Below are 9,146 nucleotides of genomic sequence, written 5' to 3'. Positions count from 1 at the left end.
CACGTGCTCGTTCAGTCCCAGTCCAATTGGCCTTGGTGAACTCTCATTAGATCAGTCCCCTTGTATCAGTGGGTGAACGCACTCCTCACAGTCCTGCCTTTCTTGTTCATGTTCTCCCTCCTTCTGCTCCTCATGTAGAACTTGGGGGTTCAGTCCAGTGCTCCAATGCGGGTCTCTGTCTCAATCTCCATCCATCAATGGGTGAAGGTTCCCTCTGGTCTTGCTTTCTTTGCTCACAGTCATGTGTATATACTTTATTTTATGTATTTATATAAAACTTAGGATCCACACATAAGAAAAAATATATCCATTTTTCTGAGACTGGCTTTATTTTTTTGATATCATTAACTCAATAAGTATTAATTTCTTGAGAATAACATAATTGGGGGGTAAAAACACAAGTTTGATTTCCATTTTTCTGTTATTAGATGATTCATAACAATGCTGCTTTGTATATTGCTCGATAAGCAATAACACACAAGAATATTTGTGATGTGTTGAGATAAAGTTCCTTGGGTAAATATCTAAGAGTGGCATAATTGCATCTTGGAGCCTATGATCTCTCAGTCATGGAGTTTTGGCCAGGATCACTGGACCATCAATGAGCTTCCTTCCTGTGGAGTAGGGCATTAATCCAATCAGAAATCAATTAATTAACATTGACTGGGTTTAAAATTAATTTGACTGGTTCTGGAATCAACTTAAATCAAGCTGCTAACGATGCTTATGAAAGATCTTCTCAATCAGATTATTTGAAGTAGGAAGACCCATCATGAATGTGGGTAGTATTCCCAAAAGCAGCCTAGACAATAAATGGAAGAATGAAAGTATTACTTTTGCTTGTTGCCTTTACTCTTGCTGGTAACTTCCTCTACTTTGTTGCTTCTACTGCTGCATTCCTTCATTGATATTAGAACCAGATTCTTTGTGTTTCCTACATAGACCACTGTGGAAATTAGTAACGATCAGATTCTCAGCTCATCCAGTGTGACTCATTCATTTTTGTGCTCCCTGAACAAGATGGACAAAGCTATTGCAATAATTCTCTTCTAAATATATTGATATTTTATAGGTTCATGGGGAGATATTTTGTTCTTTTACCGGGATTTTCATTCATAAATCATGCCAATATAACAAAGTCTATACATAAAGAATATCAAGGTAGCATCATACTAAACAGAAAAAATCCCTGAGGTATTTCCGCACATCCATGAAGAACAGGAATAAGACAAAGATGTCCACTCCCTCCATTTCTGTGCAATATAGTGCTTGACATCTTAGCTACAACAATACATCATGAAAAAATGGTAACAACAGGGAAAAAAGTAAAAGTTCTTTCTATATTTCAGATGACATGATTGTTTACAGAGGATATCCTAGAGAAATTATTAAAGGTTGTTAAAAGTACTGAACACATACAGTTAACAGTCAGGATACACAATTAACACACAAAAATTAGTAGCTTTCCTATACATCACAGACAAACCTGCTGAAAAAGAAATAAGGGAAACAATTCCTAAAACAAAACACACACACACATACACACACACACATACACACACACACACACACACACACACACACGCACACACGCACACATGCATGCACAGATGATCCAGGGAGTGAACCTAGCTAATGAAAAGAAAATTTCACTTCTATTGTGAAATTTTTAAGACATTGAAGAAGGAAAGAAATGAAGACACTAAAAGGTAGAAATTCCGTGTTCATGTATGGGAAGAATTAATCTGTGAAAGTGCCCATTCTTATCTAAGTAATCTAGAGTCCTTTATTGTAGTTTCTATAGATTTAGTTTGACCTTCACTTCTTATAAACATGTGAGAGAGGATGTGCTCATATCTGTATTTTTACGAACAACCACATCAGTTTTCTTTAATACAGAGAGTTTCCAAATATCTTAGTTACCTCTGATATGAGATCTCATTCTCCAGTTCAGCATATGTTATTTGATTGAAACACCTTTTGGTGTTTCCTAATTTTTATCTTTTTTTTAGAAAGAGTACCTTACTGTGAAGTTCTGACTAGATGCAAACTGACTAAAATTCTGGGGGAACCTTTAATTCTTTATCTTTCTGTGTACTCCCCTAAGTGCTGGAATTACAGCTGTTAGCAACTACACTTACAAATTAATTTTATTCAATTTTCAAAGCATTAAAGAGAGAGGATAGAAGGAATTTAGCATTATCAATATACAATTTAAATGTATGAAAATGTCATAAGGAGTTTCCATATACACATAGAGAAAGGGGGCGGACACACTGTTGCAGCTTGCTTCCTGGCAAGAACCTTAAAATGCCATAGAGTTGTGGAAAAAAACGTGGCTACAACCGGTACCTCCACCATGAGGGTGGAATTTCATAAAGCTAAGGAAAGGGCTGGATCTAGTAGTCAAAGCCACGGCTTTAATCTTCTCCATATTCCTTAGCAAATTAAAGATCCACATGGTCAGAAAAAGAGAGATGTACAGTAAAGAGAGATTCAAAGAGGAAGAAATGGTTTACTGTGTGTTAAAAATATATACAGACTAAAGGATAAAGTTCTCAAAGTAAAAAAAAAAAGAAAAGAAAGAAAGAAAGAAAGAAAGAAAGGAAGAAAGAAAGAAAGAAAGAAAGAAAGAAAGAAAGAAAGAAAGAGAGTAGCCAGTTGTGGTGGCACAGGCTGCTAGGATTTGCCTGATAGGCAGAGACAGACAGATCTCTGTGAGTTCAAGGATACCCTGGTTTACAGAGGGAGTTCTGGGACAAAAATACACAGAGAGCCTGTCTCAAAAATCCAAAAGTAAAAGTAAAAATAAAAGAAAGAGAGGATAAAATATAGCTGCATAAAGATGGAAACACACAGAGAATTTTAATACTGTATGCTATTATGCTCTCTTTAAATTGTTTGAATTCTGAGGAAGGAGCAACAGCTGCTAAAAGACATTTGCTTACAAATGCTGGTGAATTAATCCAAGATAGGTATTTTAAAAATACCTTAACTTCAAAATTGAAGTCAAAATGTTTATTACTTTGGAGAAGAGATTTTGCTTTTGTTTCCACAGAAAATGAGAGGCTGTGGATTCATTCTGTGTTAAGAAAAATCCAGTTTGATCAAGGAAGACCACCTGAGAAAACTCTAGCAGGAACAGATGGCCTGGATGTCTGAGTTCTACATCCAGAACAGATTCAAGACTACTGCCTAAGATGATCAAGATTCACAGGATACTACAGTCAAGAGTTGATCATAACTCTAAATTTTCTTTAGGTCTCCATAAGATTATCAGCACCCCCAACCAGCTGGAAGTAGCCTAAAATACTATGCCCACATTCCCCCCAAAAAATGGACTATGGATATTTTCCTTTTTTTTTTTATAAGAACAGGAAGTGGTGTGGGAGAATTTTCTGTATTCTGTCAATCATGCTTTAAATAAATGCTGATTGGCCAGGCAGGAAGTATAGGTGGGAAAACCAGACAGGGAGTAGAGATGATGCAATGAGAACAGGAGAATTCTGGGAAGGAGGAAGCTAATTCCTCTCACTCCTACACAGACCACCAAAGAAGCAGGATGTAATCTGCCTGGCTGAGAAAGGTATGGAGCCATGTGGCTAATACAGATACAAACAATGGGTTACTAAAAGTCATAAGAGCTAATAGGAAGCCTGAGCTAATGGACCAATCAGTTTTATAACTTAGGGAGATCTCTATGTGATTTTCTTTGAGACTTACCGGCTGTGGGGTACCAGGTGGGACAGAAACCTCAATGAGTAGGCCCTTCATGTTACAGATGATTATCTATTAACATATTTTTATTAATTATACATTACATGTTTTAAATGAGCTACACTATTACAGTATCTTAATCAAGGGCAGAAATATACATATACAGTATAACATTATTTACCTTCAATTCATATCAAGAAACCAGAATCCATACAAATGCCAATTATTCATATCTATATCATAACCCCTTTTAAATGTAAACAATCAATTATAAACATTATTTGAGAAAATGGCCATAGTTCTGTCCATACTACTCCCTGCTGTTTGGGGGTGCTGTTTATCAGATCTTTTTTGGTGTATCATATGTGCTAGGTAAACCTCAGTCAGCAGTTTGGTGAAGTATTTTCTTAGTGGGGGTATTCACAGTCACCTTTCAGTGATCTTGTTCCATGAAACTATATTAGTCTGGAAGTAATTCACAGGTTCTCATTTTCAGTGGAAACAAGAGAATAACCTCTTTCCCAAAGCAACATATCCTTAGACCCAAATTTGGAAGTCATGATACCTTTATAATATTCATGCTAGTTTAGCTTAGCAGCCCATACAATGAAATGTCTCTCTGTACTTAGCTCCTTCACAGTCAAAAAATTCAAAGATAACACAATAATACACATAATCCAGACTCTCTGTGAATTTTTCATCTTTACATGACTTATTTTTACTCAATTGCTTTTTAATATTTATTTTATTATCTTTACTTCTTTAATCTATGACTATCTGCCTTTTTCAATTCTCTATGCTCTTTTTCTTCTCTCTCCCAAGCCTACATACATTTATCCAACACTGTGTCCCATCTGGATTTGTCTTTATTACATATCTGTAATTCTTTACTCTCCAAGAGAGCTTTTTAAAATGCTAAGCACTTCTTAAAACTTAAGTTGCACCATTATTATGTCATATACAGTACTTTCGACTTGCCAGCCCAGTCTAAAACTTACACTGTGCCGTTACTATGATATATATGATACAGTCTGCACAGTCTAGCATGATGGAACCACTTGGGCCTCTGAGCCATGCACACTGCCCCAGTTCCAGGCACAAATTTGGTCCCTGTTGCCATCAAGCAAGTTGCAGCACATTGCTCCCAAAACCCATCCAAATACTCGGTCTTCCAAAGAAGCAAAAGGTCTAGCTGCAGTGTGGCCCAGAAAGGCAGCATTTTAAAAAGCCACAGCTTTTGTCCTGCTACGGATGAATCAGGAAAATCTCTCTTAAAGGAGCTGCAGCAAGCCACAAGAAAACAGCAAGAAGCTGTATTAAACTCTGTGTTGTTTTTTATCTAAAATTTCTTTTCAAGACCTCTCAGGTTTTATGTGGTTTTAGTTAGCCATGTGAACACCAATTTGTTGGAGGGAGGGGCTGCCTGTTCATTCTGACTGCCCAGTACCAAAATAATCACACAGAAATTGTACTAATAAAATCACTGCATGGCCCATTGACTCTAGCATCTTTTTGGTTAACTCTTATATATCAATTTAACCCATCTCCATTAATCTGTGATCACCATGAGGTCATGACCTACTAGAAAAATTTCAGCATGTCTATCTCCAGAGGCTTCATGGCATCTTTCTCTGCACCTCTTCCTCTCAACATTTAGTTCTGTCTTCCCTGCCTGCCAATTTCTGCCTGATCAACAGGCCAAGACAGTTTCTTTATACATTAATGGTAATCACAGCACACAGAGGGGACTCCCACACCATTTAACATTTAATCTTTTTTAAAAAATAAAATTCTTTTTATACCTTTATGTCTACTACCTAACAGAGAATACCATCATTAAATTTGTTTTTGTTGTGTTGTTGCTTTTTTAAAACTTTAGACAATGAGATAGTCACATGCCTCATGCTTTGCTGACTATGATGCCACAATTTGCTCCTCACAATTTGCTGACTATGATGCCACAGTGCTAAAATTTCAGGTGGCTGCCACCATGCCCTGCTGCAGTCTTTCTCATTGAACTCCTCTCTACTCCTACAAGGCAACAGAAACCTTGTTATAGGAAAAGAATAGTGTTCTTGTTGAGATTGAGTTAAACTAAAATTTGAGAGTAATAATTTCAATTCATAAAACAAATGAAGAGATATTTTACATAACGCTATTTCTTCCCTAAGATGAAATTGTTAATGGAAAAGAACATGTTTCTTGTTCAGTGTTGAATACAATTTATTAACTTTTCTGAGTTCTAAGCATTGAATTGGTGACAGAGACATTCATACTAAAGATATATAAGTTAGCATGTTGATCAACCCACGGAAAATGAAGATTGAACTAAAGTGTAGCACAGGATCCTGAAATGCATGAACAGGCAAACAGGAGAGTTAGCTGCAGCAAGTTAGGGTCATATAATTCTCTTAGATTCATAATTCAAAGTCTCATGACTTGTTAAAATTCCTCATACAGAAAACAGTAATTACAAAGGCATAATGAATGGGTGATTTCATAAGAAGCTCTTAGGTACATTAAATGTCACAGTAGGAGACATATTTCTGTAGCTTTTAGGAAAGATGAACTCCACAGGTACTGCATTGAGTACATGCTCTTTGCAAGGCAGGTCTTCTACTTGAATCATCACAAATAGACTTCAGTTCAAATGAAATTAGAACTCTAGTCTAAAGCATAATAAAATTATTCAAATCATGAGAAAATAGTCATCATAAAGCAAGAATGATACTTGATGATGTAGGAACCAATAGGCATTATGTAGATTGGACCAATTGATATGAAACCAGACCTCATATGAAGTCAGCATGACTTTTGTCTTAGTCATTGCTAGTTGAGAACAGTATAGTCATATCTTTATTTTAGGTTTAAAACTGATACATTTATTTATTTATTAAAAATTTCTACCTCCTCCTCACCTCCCTTTTCCCTCCCCCTCCATACCTCCCCTTCCCTCTCTAGTCCTAAGAGCAGTCAGGGTTCCTTGCCCCATGGAAAGTCCAAGGTCCTCCCCTCTCCATCCAGGTCTATAAAGGTGAGCATCCAAACAAACAAGGATCCCACAAAGTTAGTCCATGCAGTAGAATAAAAACCCAGTGCCATTGTTCTTGGATACTCAGTCAGCCTTCATTGCCAGCCACATTCAGAGTGTCCATTTTGATCACATGCTCCATCACTCCCAGTCTAGCTGGTCTTGGTGAGCTTCCATTAGATCAGTCCCAGTGTCTCAGTGGGTGAATGCACCCCTTGTGATCCTGACTTTCTTTCTCATGTTCTCCCTCCTTCTGCTCCTCATTTTGAACTTGGGAGCTAAGTCTAGTCAGTATGGTAATATCTACTGAAAAGCTAGTGAAAGTTATTTAATTAAATCACACCCAATAACTAAAAATGGTTAATGTATTGTCACCTGAAGATCATCACAGCAAGGCATACAGTAAAGTAAATACTGCCAAAGTTTAGGGCTCTCAATTATATCTGAATGTAGATCAAGAGTGATGAGTTTGGACAGAGTGATGTGCTTCGTTTACTAGAAGTCATGCTAAGCAGGAGCATACACCCAGAATTATAAAAATGTGAATGACCTGTATCAGAATTATTGAAAAATATATGAGTTTTTTAAAATATGATAATATGTTCCAATCAAAATCCCATAATATAATTGCAATAAATAAAAAAATTTTACTATGATGATAAACATTCTTCCAAAGGTTATGAATTAACACATTTTAAACATTAGTACCTTCACTTATTAATTTTAAATCAAACACTAAATTTTAGTTTATTATATAAATATTACATCACCGATCATATTATTGAACACTTCTGACTGGAACTTTCAGGAATACTGCAAAAAGTGAGTGATACTAAAAGCCTTAGGAGATGTGGTTCTAATTTCCAGGCATCTTAAAATTGATCTCTGCTGTGAAATGGAGATGAATATGTCTATTTTTGTTGACTGTGTCAGTAAAGAAATAAAAGCAGACATTATCAGAGAAAAACTTCAAACCACTCAAAATAAGACCTGTCAATTTACATTCCATGTGCACATTAGCTCAGTAAATAAAAGCAACGCAAAAAAGAAGGGCATGCTGGCAATACACTCCTGAGACAAGTTCTTCTCTCATCTCAAAGACTAAAGATCTTTTGAGAATATTGTCTTTGAACTAAATTCAATCCAGGTATTTTATCTGAATCCAGGATTGTAAAACAGAATGGGATATATAATAACCAATCATCCCCAACTGCATACAGTATTGTGAATATAAACTCTACCTCTGGGTGTGTGGCAGAAACTACTAAGCTTAGAGGATCTGTCTGGTCTTTTCAGAGGAGGATGAGAGAGGATACTTGGAATTAAGGAGAGGAAATGCCTCAAAGCAGAATTGATGAAAATCCACAGCTTGCTTTCTTTTTAGTTTGAATGCTCACTTCTAAAATTTGTTCTTGTAGTACTTGCTCCCTAGCACATCAATTAAACATTAAGTCAGTGTAAAACTAGGCATTTATCTATTGTTAATCAGAAAAAAAAGAAAAAGAATAAATCTTTTGAAATTTGCAACTAAATATCATATTTGCTTTATTCGTAACTTGCTGACCATGACCAATAACAACTTCTAAACAATCCTAAATAAATGATGACAAACATCATTTGAAAGACCAAAAACTTACCATCTCACTTATTGGTAATGTAGGCATCATGTTCTTAAAATTACTTCCTGTTGTTTGTGGGTAATAGCATCTTTAAGGGGCCCTGAAAAAACCAAGATAAAGATCAAGTCCTGGGAGTGCTAGCTGCTGTCCAGGCTCAGTGTGATGGGAAAGGACAAGGTTTATCTGAAGTACTGGTTGGAGTAGTCTAAGAGGCTGGACCGTCCTAGCTAAATGCCTGTAATTGTTCTGAGCAGTTTGTAATGCAAAGCTTATTTGTGGGTGGTGTTTGTCACCTTAGTGGCATTACCATACTCTGTATGGATTCATCATTACAGGGCCTTTTGGAGACTTCGAAGGTAACTGTTAGAAATGGTCATGATTCACTGCAGAAAATTTCAATATTTTAAATGTCATATGCAGTAGATCTCAGAAAGACTATGTCTATTAAATGCATCTAGGATGCATAAGTTTAATTTTTATCTATCTGCTTCAGACTCAAGCCTAGAATAACAAAAAAAGAAGCTACATGAAACCTATTTGTAGAATTAGTTAGTACTCAATACGGTCATTAATATCACATCAGAAAATGAATATATATATATATATATATATATATATATATATATATATATATATATACAAATAAGTAAGATCTAATCCATAAGTGCAATTATAGCATAGCTCTTCTTTCTCTAATTGCTTGCTGATTTCCTTCTCATAATGAGGAAATTTCAGCCTTAGTAAAAGATACCACAATATTCAATGGGTCTATTCTTCTT

Source organism: Myodes glareolus, chromosome 8 (assembly GCF_982192425.1).
Source record: "Myodes glareolus chromosome 8, mMyoGla1.1, whole genome shotgun sequence".
In the NCBI taxonomy this organism is placed as follows: Eukaryota; Metazoa; Chordata; class Mammalia; order Rodentia; family Cricetidae; genus Myodes; species Myodes glareolus.
The sequence above is the reverse complement of the archived record's forward strand: the minus strand, read 5'-3'. Positions refer to the sequence as shown.